The sequence below is a fragment of the Zea mays genome, chromosome 7, assembly GCF_902167145.1.
Source record: "Zea mays cultivar B73 chromosome 7, Zm-B73-REFERENCE-NAM-5.0, whole genome shotgun sequence".
Classification (NCBI taxonomy): domain Eukaryota; kingdom Viridiplantae; phylum Streptophyta; class Magnoliopsida; order Poales; family Poaceae; genus Zea; species Zea mays.
This window is the reverse complement of record NC_050102.1, coordinates 125,631,069-125,650,553: the sequence shown is the minus strand read 5'-3', so window position 1 is coordinate 125,650,553 and position 19,485 is coordinate 125,631,069. Positions and strand designations below refer to the sequence as shown.

General features: G+C 42.1%; 1 pseudogene; it reads left to right on the top strand.

Annotated features, from left to right (window-relative positions):
• Positions 1–2,393: 2,393 nt before the first annotated feature.
• LOC103634141 (pectinesterase 31-like) lies at positions 2,394–4,157 on the top strand (annotated as a pseudogene).
• Positions 4,158–19,485: the final 15,328 nt, after the last annotated feature.

Sequence of the window (19,485 nt, the reverse complement as noted above, 5' to 3'; positions counted from 1 at the left end):
TCTTCCGCTATGTAATAATTACTCTGATGTTTTATGACATTTATCTCTATACACTCTGTTATTATATATGTTGTCTTCTTGGCGCATGTATGAGATGCACCCGGCTTTGTCCTTTAAAACCGGGTGTTACACGAACTCTCATTTCTTGCAAGCACTCTTTTTTGAGAAATGCTTATTGATTTGAAGGTGCTTTCAGATCATGTTTCCTTCAACACTACAAGGAACTGGTGAAAATTGGACAATGATGAAGACCATTTGTGTCACTGAATATCTAAATTATGAAGGAGGTACATGCTATGGATGCTATTCTATTTGTTATTTGTGAATTAATATTTGTTCATTCCATCACGTAAGCTATCAACATTTGCTGAAAACAAAGGTTCTTTACTGTCAAGCATTGGAAGATATTTTTGGTCGTTTCCTCAATGTTGATCTTGCACTGCTAGATAATTTAAAAAGGACAGATCCAGTACTAATTGTTCCCACTTAAGTGGGGTATAGGGAAGGAATAACCAAGGCAAGCCTTAACCCTGTATTTTTTAGAGAAATTGCATCGAACCCAGGACCTTTGGCTCAGTGTAAAGGCCTTTCACCACTGTGTCAAGCCTTTGGCTCAGTGGAAAGGCCTTTCTGATCATAGGTATATTCTCAACTTGATCTATAATTCTGTATGCTTGCATTTTTCTTGATTTTAATTTAGGATTCAATGCAGTCACCAACTATGTTGGAGACTTGGATTATTAAAAAATGACCACATCCTTCAAATTTCTTCCCTAAGGTATGCTGAAGACAAGTTGCATAGATAATTTCATCCAAGGTCAATCGCACTATTTAAACAACTAATCCAGCTTTGGTATGCAATCGGTGAATCTGTGTTGATCACAAGGCTCATGATTTGTCTATATTTTGTCAAGTTCTATAGATGAAGGGACCCATGGCTCACCAAGTCGTTCCCCCGTTCCCTTTTCCCCTTCAGGAAACCATGCTCAGCTCCCAAGTGGAAGGAGATGACAAGAAGTGGCATATTTGTTGCTAGGGGCGAGACTGAATGAGATGAATCTGCCAATACTTTTGCAACTCCCATTCCGATGACTCCAAAGAATTATCAAGTACTACTTATGTAGGTTGATTTCTATTCTATCTTGTTCAGGCTTCATAGCTGGCAACCCTTCTATGTTGAATTGTTGATATTAGGAGTATATTTACCTTTTCTTCATATAGTTTAACTTTTTTCATAACGACATTTCCATGTGTACCTCTTTATGCAAACTTTATCTATGTTTTTCTTCTTTTTTTTAATCGACATGCCCCCTTATTTTGTTGAAAACAATCGTTATAAGTTATAACACTGTGATCAGCTGTGCAAATGTTCAGGTGAATTTGAGTTCCATCTGGACTCTGAAAGTCATTGGATAATATGCTTCTAGGCCAGAAATGAAATTGGATTGTTACTTGACAAGGCTAATGATTCACATTTCACAAGCACATAATACATGGACCTATGTAGTTCCTAGATGAGTTAGTTCATGCATGTGCATAGCTTACATGACTACAAGTCTGCAAATATATATAGACAAAATTAATTAGTTGACACTACATATCCTTGCTATCTTGATCTTACTCCCTCTATTTTGTAATAATTATCAGCATGCCCTGTGCGAAAACAAGGAAGTGTTAACTTCAAGAAAATAATGTGAAATGACCAACCATTAATCATACTCCTATTTAATGTAACTATATAGAACCATATCTCTTCTATCTGAGCATTCAATAGACACTGCAACTAAAAGGACTTGTCTATTTTCTTTGCAACATCAGCTGGTTTGCTTCTCTTTGGCTAGGTCTTGTTTGTCAGGACCATTTCTTTTTCGCAATTTGTGAGGAATACACACAATTTCAGAGGTTCAAGAGTTTTGCTACATAACTGAATTTGTTAGGAGCACACATTTCAGAACTGGATTTTTGAGTTGCACACACATTTCTTTTGTTTCAGAACTGAATTTTTGAGGTGCACAGACATTTATTTTATTTTAGAATTGAATTTTTTGTTTTAGAACTGAATTTTTAGTGAAGAGCACACATATTTAATAGTTTCGGAGCACGACATTTTAAAACTAATACAAAAATGAATTTATTACAGAGCGCACACATTTCACTTTTTGGTTGCTTGCTAGAATTTACTCTATGGAGAGATGCCATTGCATACGACAAAAGCTAAGAGCAGCTTCTAAAATGTGTGATGTGCAATAGTTATCATGTGCTTCAGAATCGAAAGATCAGTCTTCATAGAGTAGAGTATTGGAAGATTAGGCTTCATAAAAACCAGATCCTTCCAACATCTGTATAGGCCAGAAAGTTTCAACGACCAAAGACTCGAAAGAAAATAAGGAGCGATGGGGGATAGGAGGGTTCTGCTTGTTGCGTCTCCTGAGGTAGTAGTCCTTTGTTATGATGGGGTCGTCTCATTCGCAAGCGTTCAGGACGTCGTGGATGTTGTTCCGTCGAACAACCAAGTGGGCACCGTCATCAGGATCAGTCCTGGTGTGCACCGGCAGCAGGTGCGCATTCCTAGGACCAAGAACTTCATCACCTTGTGTGGATCTTCGATAAAGGACACTGTGATCTGTTGGAACAACAGGACTACGACTTGCATCAAACACACTCAGGTAGCTTTTCTGAATACCCTTCACATAATCGGATGCGATCATGTAAAGTTCTTGTACTGGGATTTTCTCCTCTTGTATTTTTTTTCTGAATACCCCTCACATATTCCGCATCTGTTCTCTCACCAGCCATCAGGAGCGATTGGCGCAGGGACACTGAGCAGTGCAACAGTTATCATGGAAGGGGACGAATTCATCGTAGAGAATGATGTTTTTAAGAACTCAGCTCCCTAGGTACTATATATCCTAGCAGGCTTGTGTTTATGTGGTACCTATGGTGGAGGATCTGGTTAGTCACTGATGCTGGTGTGGTGTGTTGTGTAGGTTTCTGGACAAGCAGCAGTAGTTCGTGTGACGGCTGACAGGTGTGCCTTTTACGGCTGCAGATTCCTCGGCTGGCAGGTACTTTCCTTTCTTTTACCCTATTGGTTGTATGAGTTCATTGTTTTTTGTTATTTCTCTTTTTATTAGTTCATTTCCACGCTAGCTGTAGGTGCCTCATCACATTGTGCTATTTATTCGATGTTTGCTTCTTCGAAAAATGCCCTAGCTTACCTGAGCTTCCAAGTCGTATGGAGATATAAACATAGCTGCCATTATTTAGTTCTATCATTCTGTTACTATAATATTCTAACTTGCTATGCAAATGATCCAGGAAACCTTACATTTGCATGGGGAAAGCAGCTCCTGAAGAACTGTTACGTTGAAGGTAGTTGTGACTTCATCTTTGGAGATTCCACTGCCCTTCTGGAGCATTGCCATATCCACTACAAATCAACGGGGTATATTACTGCTCATGGCCAGAAATCCTCTTCAGAACCAACTGGATTCGTGTTCTTCAAGTGAGTCGTTCGCCACTCACCAGTGTTCTTACACATAATGTGTAAATATGCCTGCTACATGATTATCTAGAGACTAGGCTAGATAATCTTCCAAGATGTGTGTTACCATTTCCTTCTTACTAACAAACTTACCTGCCCAATGACATGACATTATCCAGATGTATTATTACTGGTAACGGAGAAGCTACCTACATGTAGCCGGTCCTGGGAGCCCTTCGGGAGGGTTCTTTTTGTAGAAACTTTCGTGGATCGCTGCATAGAGCCTGCTGGGTGGCATAATTGGGACAAGCCTGAGAATGAGCAAACCGCCTGCTTCTACGAGTACAGGTCTCAGACTTGTGTCTTTCTGTTTCTCATTGTTCCTGAACACGGGTGTTACTTGAACCTCAAAAGGGCGATGTCTTTGCTGGTTGATCATTCCTTTTCTATTGTACTTTATAGCTCTTCCTGGCTAGCTCTTATTAGCATTCTTCGCAGGTGCTCCGGTCCAGGATCAAGCGTATCAGGACAGGTACCTTAGTGCAAAGAACTGTTCGGTGATGAAGCTATGTCGTTCCTTTTACAGACTTTCATTAATCCAGATATCGAGAATCCATGGTTGGTCCATAGGTTGGGAACTCTGGTCCCAGTTTCAGTGTCTTCGCTTCAGTGACTTTATGTAGATGAATAAATTATAAAAGGGATTGTAACGAGAGGTGAGCAGTAGGTACTGCGATCATGTGTACGAAGAAACTGTCTTTCTTAGCAATGCAGACTTGTTTTGTGATTGCTAGGAAATGTGAACTATACATCCTATTCAAGGACTTCTCGATCATATAAATAATACAGAATCCACATGGAAAACTTCTTCCTTTGGGCCTCTTCGGTTGTCCAGGATTAGACCCAGAATTATTCCACCTTCCACCTGATGAAATCTCTATCTCCAATAGTAGTCTGCCTCTGACCTGTTTTGCCACCAGCTATTCTGCCTCTGAACCATGAACCTGTGTTCTGCCATCTACCTGCCCCCACTAGCCGTACATGCCTCTTACATGTGGGCCCCACCGACCGTACACCCTCCAAAATCACCCAAGCAGCCCCGCGCAAAAAGACGCACCTCAGTGTGGCACTAGAGCTAGAGGAGTTAGAGTGAGCAACACATGATCCACGACAATGCTTATAAGCCACGTTCCGTCTCTCTCAGTGGCCGGTATGGCACTAATCAAACAAATCATCTAGCCGACTGAATACTTAAAGTGTACTTTGCTCTGTGGCATTAATCCCTTGTCTAGCATTATCTGGTACTTGAATACTTAAAGTGTATTTTTTATTCCAAATGCTACATACATATGTTTTTCAATCAACACAACTCCATCTCATTTTGTATTTTTCTTAGTGTTCAATACTATTTGGATTCTATTAAGTTAGAAATAGCAAAGATAACATAGAAAGGTGGACTTCCAAATGCAGAAGCAGTTGGAAAAATTGTACATCTTATGCAACTTGATCGAACCGTTATATTTTAGATCTTTTGTTTAGCATTTTTTAATCCACATGTATTTCTCTATCATATAAAACTCTATATTGACTATTTAAAATAATTTATGTGAATTTGATAATTTCTGTCACACGGATTCTGTATACCATAGTGAATTGATGGTTGAGAGACTATGCACGAGGCATGCAAATTAACAAGACTCATACAAGCGTCGAACAGTGTGCTGATGATGATCAGAGACACAAGGACAGCACATGATCAGGTCTTAACATGTTTGGCTTCCGAACAGGCTTTTCTCTAGATCCCCAAGGAGGGAGAAGATCCGGTCAGATATGTGTCGATGCTCATCCCCAACGTACATAAGTTATTAATGGTATTATATGTTCCCGTTGCAACGCACGGGCACACACCTAGTATATATTATAAAAAGAGTAGATATATAATATAAGGAGTACCACCACTGGTCAGGGCATGTGGCGAATTTGGATTGGATACAAGTGTGTTTGGTTTGAAAAATAAGTTAGTTTATCGTCTTCTTACTACTCACCTTTTACTCCTCACTTTTTATTTGGTTTGTGGGATGGAATAAGTTGATCTATCATCATTTGTTTCGTCATAGGCTAATAATTAGTAATAATACGAGGAAATGAATTAATCACACCAAATTTGTGAAATAGGTTTATGATGCACCACCTAATTTAGAATGTATTGATTCTTCAAACCAAACACCATGTAAATATATTATAGAGTCTATACTAAAATTTGTTAACTTACGGTGTTTGTTTTGAGGAATCATGTAGTCCATCATCTTCTCACTACTCACTTTATTGTTTGGTTTGAGAAATAGAATGAGTTGACCCATCACCATTTTATTTCTCATAGATTAATAATTAGTAACTAGGTCTGTGCCCATACGTTGCCACGAGGCGGCGAGCGGCGCATAGGCTACAAATATAATTATTGTTTATTTTTAAACACTAAGGTATATAAGGTCTGATGATTAGCCTCAAATTTCTAAAGCAGAGGGGGTTGTGGGTTTGAGTGCTCGCTTTGCACTATTTTTTGCGGGCGCTAGACATGGAGAGGGTGAAGGCATAATAGCACCAAATGCCCACATTAGCAGTGGCAGATCTACACCCCGGGCCACCCGGTCCGTGGCCCGAGGCTTGATCCATGTAGCTCTATATACCTCTATATAAGTCTCTATTTAATATGGTAGAAAATAGTTAAGATGAAATGAAGAGAAGGAAATTTGGTAGATTTGGCCTGGATCATAGAAAAATTTTGAATCCGCCCCTGCACATTAGGTTCTTAATAGAGTAGTATAGATAATGAGTAATGAGTTTTGCACTATTTTTTGCGGGCACTAGACATAGAGAGGGTGAAGGCATAATAGCACCAAATGCCCACATTAGGTTCTTAATAGAGTAGTATAGATAATGTTGGGGACTTGTTCTCAGATGCTATGAATCCAGAACAAGGCAACACAAAAAATGTTAAATATCAAATGCTCTTCGTCCGCTGAAGCATTATCTCCCCAAGGATTTAATGAACTTCGGACGAAGACCATGAACATAATATTACGAAGGTTTCACATTCGTAATTAAACTTACAAAGATAATATAAAGTAATGTAAAATGTAAAACATCAAAGATAAATATGTCAGAAATAGATGGCACCATTCACATATTTTATTATATGAATATAAAATGTTTGAATACAATGTTTAAGGTACATGTATACCTTCGCCTTGGCAAGTAATAATTCTCGAGTGATGCACTTGCAATTACAAGAATGCGTGAACAGTAAAGAAATATTGTTCACTATTTATAGGCATAGGACACAGCCTGTGAAGAATTACAATCATGCCCCTCATAAGAGTTTACAACATTGACTCAGACCCTTAAGGACTAAAAGGTCATTCTATCTTTAAGTCGGTTCGACCCCCATCTTCGGACATGCTGTAATACCGAAGCTTCATGAATGGTGCCTTCGGCATTACGTTCAAGCAGCTTCAGCCGAAGCTGTTTTCTTTCCATAGGACCTTCGGCGATGAAGCATGGTCCCAACAGTAGCCCCTTCGCGGTGCTAGATCGTTTTTCGTAACGAGCTTGATCCGTAAAAAAAGTCTCTTAGACTTCAGGAAGCCGAAGGTCCGAAAAACACCTTCCCTGAGCTCGTTGTCGAGAAACGATACAGTTTTCTAGCGCGTAGTGGTCCCACCATGTAGGTTCACTATTTTGATCTTTGCGGCCCACCGTGCAGCGGGTGCGAGCAACTGTTTGCGTGGTGTAAAAATCCTGACGATTCACCTTCTTACCTGCAGCACTATATAAACAGACAGGTAGGTGTGAAGTTACCACAGCATTCATTGCTATTGCACTGTTTTGCTGCCAAAAATTTAACCATAGCCGAAGCTTGACTTTTGCATTCAAACGAAGCTCCAGTTCGGTGCCTGCTTCGTCAGAAGAAGAGCTTCGGAAGAAAGGTTATTAATTTCCAAGAAATTTTCAAGAAATTCAAAATCAAATGGCCAGAGTGCGTTCTACTGCTAGAGTTGAGCACGAAGGAGACGAAGCCGAAGCTGCTGAAACTGTTCCGATTTCTGAAGCGATGAAGCGCTCCGGGCTAGTTACAGGAGAGGACACACCTGCTGCCGAAGCAACACAAGCTGATGTTGAAGAAGTTGGTTCCGAAGATGAGTACAACTGCGGGATGCCAAGCAAACCTAGTCATTTGGACTTTGCAAAGTCCACCATCTCTGAAGCTGATCTTCCAAAAATGGTGAAGATGGGCTACTTCAGCGAAGCAAAAAAGAAGCTGGTTCATTTTGGCGGAGAGGAAACTACTCCGAAGCCGGAAAAGAATGAGGTGGTAGTGTTCAAAAGCTTCTTCAAAGCAGGATTAAGATTTCCTTTGAATGGAATGATTGCTGATGTGTTGAAGAAGTTTGGGGTTTACCTTCATCAGCTGACCCCTAACGCTATTGTTAGATTAAGTGTTTATATCTAGGCCCTTCGTAGCCAGGGAGTGGAACCGTTCGGCGAAGGTTTCTGCCGAGTCCATGAACTACACTATCAGACTAAGGCCAGAGGAGATGGGTTACATGAAAATTTTGGATGTTACAACTTTGCTTATCGTAAAACTTCGAAGTTTCCAGTGATAAGCTACCGAAGCAAATGGCCAGCCGGATGGAAGTCTGAGTGGTTTTATGTTAAAGTTGATAAAGATGAAGATAAATTGGTCCAGAGTCCACTAGAGCTAACCTTCGGAGAAACGAGGCCCCGATGCAACATGATAAGTGGAAGCCCGAGCCAAATTGCTTTGGGTGAATTTCGAATAATTTCAGAACATATTGGCACTAGGGACTTGGTGCAGGAATTTTTGGCTTTTAAAGTGTTCCCAACAATGAGGGATTGGGAGATGCCGAAGCTGAAGGGGAAAAGAAAAAGGGCAAACTTGTTCGATTACCCTATTACTACAAGTTTAAGAAAAACTTTAAAGAACCCTGCCAGGAATGGTTAGACACAATCGATATTATGTGCAACGATATCCTTGGAAATTATTCTAAGAAGGAAGATCAGTTGATGACAGCAGCCTTCGGTAGTCGCCCGAAGCGAAGGTTGAATCGGGTGCTAGATGCCTTGAATTTTGACTATCCTGATTACGAGCAATTGGGCGGAGATGCCGGAGGACAGAAGAGAAAAAGAATTGCCAGCGCCCTTGACGAAGAAAGCACCAGATTGGCCAAAAAGAAAAAGGAAATTTCTGAAAAGGTGAGCCCTGAGCCGAAGGTAGCTGCTTCAAGAAAAAGGAAAACTGCATCTCCAGAACCAAAAACATTGGTCCAAGAGGAGGAAACTCATGTGACACCTTCTGCTGCCGAAGTAGAAGAGATCCTGAAGGTAATGACTGAACCCTTGCCTGTCAAGCTAAGTACGCTGGCGCCGCAACTGACGAAGTTTTTTCAGAAGGACAAAGAAGCTTCGGTAGTAGAAAGCCATGTAAAGCCGAAAAAACGAAGAATTATCCAAGTAACAGATGTGATTCATCAGACACCGCCACCGGCAATGGAGTCAAAAATTGTTTTTGCCGAGACCGTCGAAGCCGAAGCCGCCGCAGCCGCCGCTACCGGGGCCGAAACCACTGAATTTGCAACCGCCGGAGCTGAAGCTACCGGCACCGAAGCCGGGACCACCGAAGATTCAAACCTGGAAACCACACTTGAAGTTATTGACGATATACTTCTGAAAATGGCTGAAGAAGAAGCTGATGTGGCTGCAGTGAGCACGGCTACTGAAAAAGGAAAAGAGCAGGTTGAAGAAATTTTGGAGGGAGGAAATTTTAACTTTCAAGATTTACTTGGACAAGAATTAACAGGTGCTGAAAAAGAAGAGCTGAAAAAATATGCCACATCCTGTGGATATAAACCAGGGTCTATGCTATTTGGTGGGGTCAACGAAGGGAAGCTAAGATGCCTTTGGAATCGCACTGAGGCCAAAATTGTTAGAACCTTCTCCAAAAGCGTTGGCCTGCCGAAGATAGAGGCGGACCTCTGCAGGTACCAGCGACACCATATCGCTGGTAGCCTGCTTTATGCTAATTTTAAGGTAAAAATTATTATTACGATTTTATTGTTATTATTATTTTTAGGTCGTTTTCTGACGAAGGTTGCTTTGGCAGAGTATACTATTAAGTAAAGTGCTAAAAATGCAACAAGATCTTGAAGAGGAGAAGAACAAAGCTATCATCAAAGATTTAGAAGAAAAAGCTGAAAATTACGAAGCTGTTCTGAAGAAGAAAGACTTCACCATTCAAGACCTTGAAATCATAGCTAAAGAACACGAAGGTGCCTTAGAAAAGAAAGACTTTGTTATTCAATCTATGGAAGGCTCCTTGGCTGAGGTCCAAGCCGAAAATGACAGTTTAAAGAATGAATTACTCAAACAGTCAGAAAAATATGAGCAAGAAAAGAAGGACCTTGAAACAAATCTCAAGACTGAGATCGAGAAAATTCAAATTTGCAAAAATCATTGAAGGAACTTCAAGAGAGATGCCTAAATTTCGGCAGCCGATGCGTGCAGCGGCTGAAGGATGTGTTTCACTCTATCGGAGCCAGTTCTAAAAAATTTACACCTTCAGCTGAAAACCTGCCCAACACATTGGAATATATTGAAGGCGAGGTTGACGCTCTTGACGAAGTTATCGCTGGGCATGCTGACTTCTACGCCCTGGTAGCTTCTCGAGGCACAGCTACCGCTTTTCTGAAGGCTGGCTGTACGCATGGAAAAATTGTAAATAGACCAAACTTCAGCTTATCAGCATCAGATTTGATTGATATCCCAAGCCTAGCCCAAAGCATCGGAAATAGATTTATGACCCAGATTTGGGTAAATGGCGGGCGAAAAATGGCTGGTGACGAAGCTCGAAGTCACCTTAAGCCGGTAAGGAACTTATATTTATAATTTTTACCTTCTCCTTGAAATTTGCACCTTTCTTATTCTGCTCTTTAATATGTGCAGGATGACGAAGCTGAAGTATGACGGTCTGAAGCTTAATAGTTGCTATAATAAACTTTCCTGCAAAAAATTCTAGAGAGATCTTTGTAATATAGTTATGAAAAAACTTATGTAAATTTGTACATACCTTGTAATATATCTTATCTCCTTTATCCGTGTACAGTCTGCTTTGCTGTGGACGAAACTTCTCTTTTGAGCCGAAGGCGAAAAACACCTTCCCTTCTTTTCGTACACAACGAAGCATGAAAACTTCCTCTTTCTACGAAGTTTTTCCTCATTACCGAAGCATCTGTCTTTTTTGTGTGGTATGATGATGATTCTATATGTCTAAATGAATGTTTATGAATGCAAATGACATGATGTAATGTATCGCGCAAATGAATAGCGGAACACATATTCAAACACCATAATCATAGCCCTTCATCCCCTTGGGAATGATTAAAATCTTTTTGCCGTTTACTTTTCGGCTTCACTGTTTACTTTTCGGTGTATCAGCGTTGACTTTTCGCTGTAAGCCTCCCTTAGGAGCTTCTTCGCCTTTTACTTTCAGCGGAATCAGCGTTTATTTTTCGCTGTAAGCCTCCCTTAGGAGCTTCTTCGCCTTTTACTTTCGGCGGAATCAGCGTTTATTTTTCGCTGTAAGCTCTGCATTCCCTTAGGAACGACTTTTGAGCTTCTCCCTGTTTTCTTTTCTTTTTCCTTTGCATTTACATTTACATTTTTGGGGGATATCACTCTTATAGAATTGAAATAAGGAAAATTACATGTTGTGGCCCCATTAAAAACCTTTCTCCCCCTTTGGAAAGGAAAAGGGTGCCACAAAAAAAGAATAGAAAAAATTACATCAAGCTAAACATAATATCGCTGAAGCTCATCCGCATTCCATGACCTAGGAATGTCGTTGTCGTCCATATCCTTCAATCTGTAGGAACCGGGTCTTGACGAAGATACTACCAAAAAAGGTCCTTCCCACTTCAGCTGTAATTTGCCTACTGTCTCAGGGTTGGCTACTCTTCGAAGCACCAAGTGTCCTGGTTCAATATTCTTCAGCCTAACCTTTCTGTCACGCCATTTTATTGTTTCAGCTTGATATTTGTTGATGTTTTCCACAGCTTGAAGCCTGATCCCCTCTATAGCATCTTTTTCCACAGAGTGATCAGCTTCATCTTCGCCTTCTGCCGAAGCTATTGTTCTTATTGATCCTGCTTTGGCTTCTTCCGGGGTTATTGCTTCGTCACCAAACAATAGTTTGAATGGCGTGAAGCCTGTTGATCTTGACACTGTTGTGTTATGGCTCCACACCACTTTGATTAATTCTTCTGGCCACTTTCCCCTGGGCTGATTGAAGATTGACTTCATTATTCCTGTCATTATGATCCCATTAGCTCTTTCGACAAGTCCGTTTGACTCCGGATGTCGAACTGATGCAAAATGGATCTTCGTGCCAATTTGATCACAAAATTCTCTGAAAGCTTCAGAATCAAACTGCGTTCCATTGTCCACAGTGATAGTCTTCGGCACTCTGAAGCGACAAACAATATTTTGCCAGAAAAACTTTTGGACAGTAACCGAAGTTATTGTGGCTAAAGGCTTTGCCTCAATCCACTTAGAAAAATATTCCACTGCCACTACAACATATCTTAAATTTCCTTGTGCTGGTGGTAGCGGACCTAACAAATCAAGGCCCCACCTTTGTAACGGCCAAATGGGTTGTATTAACTGAGTTAGAGACGAAGGTTGTTTTTGATCTCTTGCACATTTTTGACAACCTTCGCACTTTTGGACTAGTTCCGCTGCATCTGAAGCTGCTTTTGGCCAATAAAATCCTTGGCGAAAGACTTTTCCCAGCAAAGGCCTAGATCCAATGTGAGATCCACACAAGCCTGCATGTATTTCCTTCATCAATTCTATGCCTTCGGTTCTGGATAAACACTTGAGCAACGGGGAACAGACCCCACGCTTGTATAGCTCCCCTTCTATTATGACATATGGTCGAGCTCTTGCTTCTATCCTCCTGTTATAAGCTTCGTCATCTGAAAGAAGATTACCCTAAAGGAAAGAGATGATTTCAGTTCTCCAATCTTCACTATAGACAGAGGATATGTTGAGGACCGCTCTTTCAAAAAGCTCGACCGAAGGTGCTTTTATTGTTTCAAAAAATACTTCCGAAGGTAAAGGCAGCCCCTGTGCTGCTGACTTGGCTAATAGATCAGCATATTCATTTTCTCCACGAGGAATGTTTTTAACAGAGAATCCTTCAAAGGAAGCCTCAATCCTTCAGACTGCATCTAAATATTTTTCAAGCTTCGAATCTCTTGCCTTATAGCTCTTGTCAATATGACCAGAAATAACTTGGGAATCAGTTTTAAGAATGGCCCTTCTGATTCCCATTGCCTTTAACTTCCGAAGACCCAAGAGCAGAGCTTCGTACTCAGCAATATTGTTTGTGCAACTGAAATCAAGTCTTGCCGCATAACAAGTTTTAACTTTGGAAGGTGAAACCAACACAGCAGCTGCTCCTGCTCCGAAGGTTCCCCAAGACCCATCGCAAAACACTGTCCATGCTTCGGCATCTTTATTCGTTTCTTCCTCTTGAGCCCCTGACGTCCAGTCAGCAATGAAGTCTGCCAACGCTTGGGACTGAATTGAAGATCTATGCACATAATCAATACAAAATTCATTGAGCTCTGCAGCCCATTTTCCAATCCTTCCAGTAGCTTCTCGATTTCTCATAATATCCTTCAACGGTTGTGAAGAAGGAACAATTATATTATAAGCTTGAAAATAATGCTGAAGCTTCCTGGAGGCCATCAAAACAGCATACAGTACCTTCTCCAATTCTGTATAATTTTTCTTTGATAAACTAAGAACTTCGGATACAAAATATATTGGGGCCTGCTTTTTGACTTGGCCTTCAAGCTTCTCCTGAACAAGTGCTGCACTTACCGCTGAGTGCGAAGCTGCCACATATAATAACAAAGGAGCCCCTGGCGTTGTGTAACACCCACTTTGTAATTGCTAGAAATAATACCAATAGAGAAACAATTTCTCTTTATGTGAGTTTGATCTTTATAAATCATCTTATGTGAACACCATGTCCAAGAACAATTAATAAAAAGATATGCTACTAAATCCTTGCATCATGCTGAATATTTTATTTTTGTGTGCATTTTGTGACAATACAAAAATAATGTAAAAAGAGATATACTAAAGGCCAAAGTGGAATTTAAGATAAAAAAAAAGAAATTCTAGAATTTACAAAAGGGAAGAAAGAAAATATTTTGTGGATGAAAATAAGTATATAAAGATATATTATCCATACACTAGTGAAATGAAGTTGAACATTTTGATCAATGGTGAACCTCATAACAATATTTAAATTCAAATTTGGATTCTAAAGACAAAAGAAGGAAAGAAAATAGAAATAAGAAAAAGAAAAGAGATTTACCTACCCTGGGCCGGAATCCCCTCACGGCCCACTTGCTCGCTTGTACCCGCGCGGCCCACTTCTCCTACGATCTGCACGCGCGTTGTGCCACTGCCCTATGGGTCCGCTCAGTCAGCCACTTGGTGCATCACTCCCTTGGCTCGGGTCAATGAAGTGTGGGCCCAAGGCCACTCTGCATCTTCCCCGCGCCTAACAACCCGCGCGAACACCCCGCGCGATGGCCAGCTGACTCGTTCGCCGTCCAACCACCCGGCCACACCCGTATCGCATAAATTGCGTCCCTGGGCTATCGAGTGCCCCAACCTAGGCCCTTGGAAGCTTAATCCCACCACAAACGGAGGAGAGCGGCACCACCGAGGTCGGATACTAGGGTCTGTCGCGACCTCACCATCGAAGTCTCCTCCGAGCGATTCATTGGGATCCGCGGGGTGCGAGGCGACTTGGGCGTGCAGTGAATCGCTGCCTGCGCCAACGGAATTACCCATCGACGTCGGGTTTTGCTACCGTGCCGCCATCGTCCGTCGCTGGGGCGCTGCGTAGCTCGACTGCTGGTATGAAGTCCCTAATCGGGTTCCCCTATGTCTTTTCTACGTACTGCACACTTCGAATCGGAGTTTGGAGCGGGGGGGTGGAAGAACGTAGTCGCCAGCCATGGTTTCCGCCGTAGGACTCGTGCAGTGCCGTGGACCGAACTCTACGCTCGTCGACGACACAAATTGGTGGGGGAAACAGGTTCATAATGTCACCAATTGGGCGAGGAGCGAATGAATTAGGAAATGGAGGATGGGAGGGCCGGAATCGCGATCTCTGGTGAACTCGCCGCCGTACGGTGACCTGCCACCACAAGGGTTTAATGGGACGCCCTTGGCTGATTAATTAGGAAAACTAGTGGAAGACTACCTTACCCGAAAGGGGCAAGGGCAGTAGGGGAGTGGTCAGTGTAGGGAGGTCCCTGGTTGATTTTGCTGCGATGGCGGTCAGCCAGGAACCCTGCATTGGAACTTCCTATAAACTGTAGCGGGTTTTCGGAAGCTAGTGGAACTTTGTAAAGGCCTCGTAGTGTTACCCTGCCTCGCCTCCTCGGTAGAGGTGTATGGGAAGTCGCGATCCCTTGGCAGATGGGTAACATGACTTGTGGGTAAAGGGTACAACCTCTGCAGAGTGTAAAACTGGTATACTAGCCGTGCTCGCGGTCATGAGCAGCTCAGGACTCTCTGATGTTTAAATTATGGAACTTAAATTCAATTTTGTCATTTGCATTGCATGGGATTATTATTAATTTTGTTCTATTATCTTTATTATGGTTTGGTATTTACTTACACTTAGTAACTGCTAATAAAATTTTGACCAACTACTTAAAAGCAATGCTCAGCTTTAACCCCTATCATTGATTAGCCTTACACATCACATGAACTCACACCTTTGTGAGTTTATGTCCACTGGTTCCCCACAACTTGTTGAGCTATGATCATGTGTGAGCTCACCCTTGCTGTCTCACACCCCCCACAGGAGAAGAGCAGGTGGTTCAGGAGGAGCCACAAGGCGAGGAGTATGATCTGATCTAGGTGGCGTTTCTCAGTTGACATTGGCGCCGACGATCCTTAGTTCGTTTTATCTTTATTACTTTATTTTGTAATAAGTCTTCCGCTATGTAATAAATACTCTGATGTTTTATGACATTTATCTCTATACACTCTGTTATTATATATGTTGTCTTCTTGGCGCATGTATGAGATGCACCTGGCTTTGTTCCTTAAAGCCGGGTGTGACAGAAGTGGTATCAGAGGAATGTTGACTGTAGGACGAAACCTAGATAGAAATGGACAAGCCCTTACCTACTTACCTTACTCTGACTCATTCTATACTTATCTCATCTTGATCTTGTCTCACCTTCTGCTATTCTACTCTGGCTAATCTTATCTTTTCTGCTCTAAGGCAAGATGGATTTCATACCTTGGAATCCTACCACTATGATCTTTTTAAGATATAGGGGACCTAAGACAAAATTCAAAACTACTTTCTTTAAAAATGTTGTTTGATTGTGCTGATGCTAAATGCCTGATTTGCTTCTTTGATTGATTGAATTATTATAGATGGACATCTTGGTATGTACCACCATAAGGTGTTGAATTAGCTTTGGTAGGTAAAATATTAATCTGCTTAGCTAATAAAAATTCCCCAAAGTAACCTGCTTTGTAAATACCTGCCTTGTCTGCTATTTTCTTACCAGATGTATCTAACTCAGATGGTCAATACCAGGCGGGGTGGTGGAATTGATTTGCCTCCTAATCAGCACACTCGGAGGATATATAGACAACCCCAGCAACAACCTGCTGAGATGAATCCTCCTAATCCTCCACCAGGCGGAGTTGACCCACTGGTTGCTGCTCAGATGGCGGTGATGCAGCAAATGGCAGACACTATGGCTGATATGCGTGCTCAGATGCAGCAAGAACGCCAGGAGATGCGATAGGAAAGAGAAGATATACGCCAGGAGTTGCGCCAGGAGCGAGATGAGATACGCCAGGAAAGGAGGGCACAACAACAGCAGCTGCAACAACAAATGCAACAGCAACAACAGCAACAACAAGTGCCACTGCCTCCACCACCACCACCAGTTCCACCTCGTGATAAGCACCGGGAGTTCATGAGTCATAAGCCACCTACATTCGCTAGCTCACCTGATCCACTGGACACGGATGATTGGCTGAAGTCTGTTGAGAAGATGTTGAATATTGCACAGTGCACTGATCGGGAGAAGGTTTTATATGCTTCTGGACGTCTGACAGGTCCTGCTGCTGACTGGTGGGATTCTTATACTGCTGCCCACGATGCTGCTGATACTATTACTTGGGCAGAGTTCAGTACACAATTCAGGAACTACCATATTCCAGCTGGTATGATAAAAATCAAGAAGGAATTTCTGTCGCTGAAGCAAGGAAGTATGTCAGTTAGCGAGTACAGAGACAAGTTTATTCAGTTATCCAGATATGCCCCTGAAGAAGTTGCTGAAGACGAGAGGAAGCAGGAGCATTTTATTGAAGGACTTAATGGACCCCTGCAGTATGCTCTAGTGGCACACACATTTCCATCATTTCCGAGACTGTTGGATAAGGCTCTTGCTATTGAACACAAGCGTGTTCAGCTGGGAGATTTGAAGAGAAAGGCTATATCTCAAGGACAAGGAAGCAGCAGTGTTCGTCCTCGCTACAGTTCACCACAGGGTACACCGACTCGACCAGGAGGACCGCGCCCAGTTCAGCAATCACCACTGAGGACTCCACCTCCTCGACAGGCTACCCCCACTGGCACCCCGACGAAGTTTTCAGGACAGAGTCCAGGCACTACTTGTTTCAAGTGTGGGAAGACTGGTCATTATGCAAATGTCTGCCCGCAGAGGATTGCTACTACTCCAGTACAGAACAGGCAGCAAACTCCAGGATCTGGCAAGGGATATTCTATTGCCAAGGTTAACCAAGTCAGCGTTGATGCTACTCCGGATGGTGGGGACCTCGTACTTGGTATGTTTTATGTTAATGCAATTCCTACAACCATATTATTTGATTCTGGTGCTACACATTCATTCATGTCTGCTAGATATGCCAACACAAATGAAATACCACTGCTAAATATGAGAAAACCCATGATAGTAATTACACCTAAAGGGCCTGTTGAGGCGAATCAAATGACACGTAGATTGACATTGACCATTATGGGTAGAGAATTTGGAGCTACTGCTATAATATTAGAGTCAAGCAGTATAGATCTGATCCTTGGTATGTCATGGCTAAGAAAGGCAAAGGCCGTTATAGCATGTGGTAGAGGTACCGTAGAACTCACTACCACTAAAGGAGAAAGATTTCAAGTTAATATTGCAGTAACCTCCTCACCCATGTGTGCAATGTTCTTTATATCGGAGGAGTTTGTTGGTGACAACATCCGGGTGGTTAGAGATTTTCCGGATGTCTTTCCAGAGGAGTTACCAGGGATGCCACCTGATAGAGAAGTTGAGTTTGTTATTGACCTCTTACCTGGAACTGCCCCTATTTCTAAACGGCCATATAGGATGTCCATAGAGGAGTTGAAGGAACTTAAGAAGCAGTTAACTGAGTTGCAAGATGCTGGGTACATTCGTCCGAGTTCCTCACCTTGGGGAGCACCGGTCTTGTTTGTACAGAAGAAGGATGGATCGCAGCGGATGTGTGTGGATTATAGATCTCTTAATGATGTTACAGTGAAGAACAAGTATCCGTTGCCCCGTATTGAGGATTTATTTGATCAGATGAGAGGTGCAAGAGTATTTTCGAAGATTGATCTCCGATCGGGATACCATTAGATGAGGATTAGACCATCGGATATTCCCAAGACGGCTTTCTCGACTCGATATGGATTATATGAGTTTACTGTTATGTCATTTGGATTAACCAATGCACCAGCTTATTTTATGAACTTGATGAATAAGGTGTTTATTGAGTATTTGGACAGATTCGTCGTGGTATTCATCGACGATATTCTCATTTATTCTCAGAGTGATAACGATCATGAGGAACATCTCAGATTGGTGCTACAGAAGCTACGAGATAACCAGCTATATGCTAAGTTCAGCAAGTGCGAGTTTTGGATTGGCGAGGTGCCATTTCTTGGTCATATCATTTCTAATGGAGGAATTTCAGTGGATCCTGCTAAGGTTAAGGAGATAATGGAGTGGAGAGTACCCACTACAGTTACTGAGATTCGAAGTTTCTTGGGATTAGCAGGCTATTATCGGAGATTTATTGAAGGATTTTCTAAGATTGCTAAGCCTATGACTTCGCTTTTGGAGAAAGAAAGAGAATTTAAGTGGGACGAGAAGTGCCAAGACAGCTTTGATCAATTGAAGAAAAGATTGATGTCGCCACCAGTATTGGTTATGCCGGACTTACAGAAAGGATTTGATATCTATTGTGATGCATGTGGCCAAGGCTTAGGATGTGTGCTCATGCAGGAAGGACATGTGATTGCTTATGCTTCTCGTCAGTTGCGGAAGCATGAATTGAACTACCCCACTCATGACTTGGAATTGGCAGCCGTTGTGCATGCGCTTAAGATTTGGAGACATTATATCATGGGGACCAAGTGCCAAGTATATACGGATCATAAGAGTTTGAAGTATATATTCACTCAGAAGGATCTCAACCTTAGGCAACGCCGTTGGTTGGAGCTTATCAAGGATTATGATTTGGAGATTCACTATCACCCGGGCAAGGCAAATTTGGTTGCAGATGCCTTGAGTCGCAAGGAGCATGTTCATTCAGGTATTGTTGCCCGGCTACCCGATGAGATTGTTGAGGATTTCAGGAGACTTAACCTGGGGATAGTCGCTCATACTGAAGGAGTTACTATTGATGTGGAACCTACTTTGGAGCAAGAAATCCGCAAAGGACAAATTGGTGATGCTAAAATCAAAGAGATCAAGGATCTGATTACTGAAGGTCGAGTTCCGGAATTTACAGAAGATGAGCAAGGCACCGTATGGTTCAAGGACAGGATGTGTGTT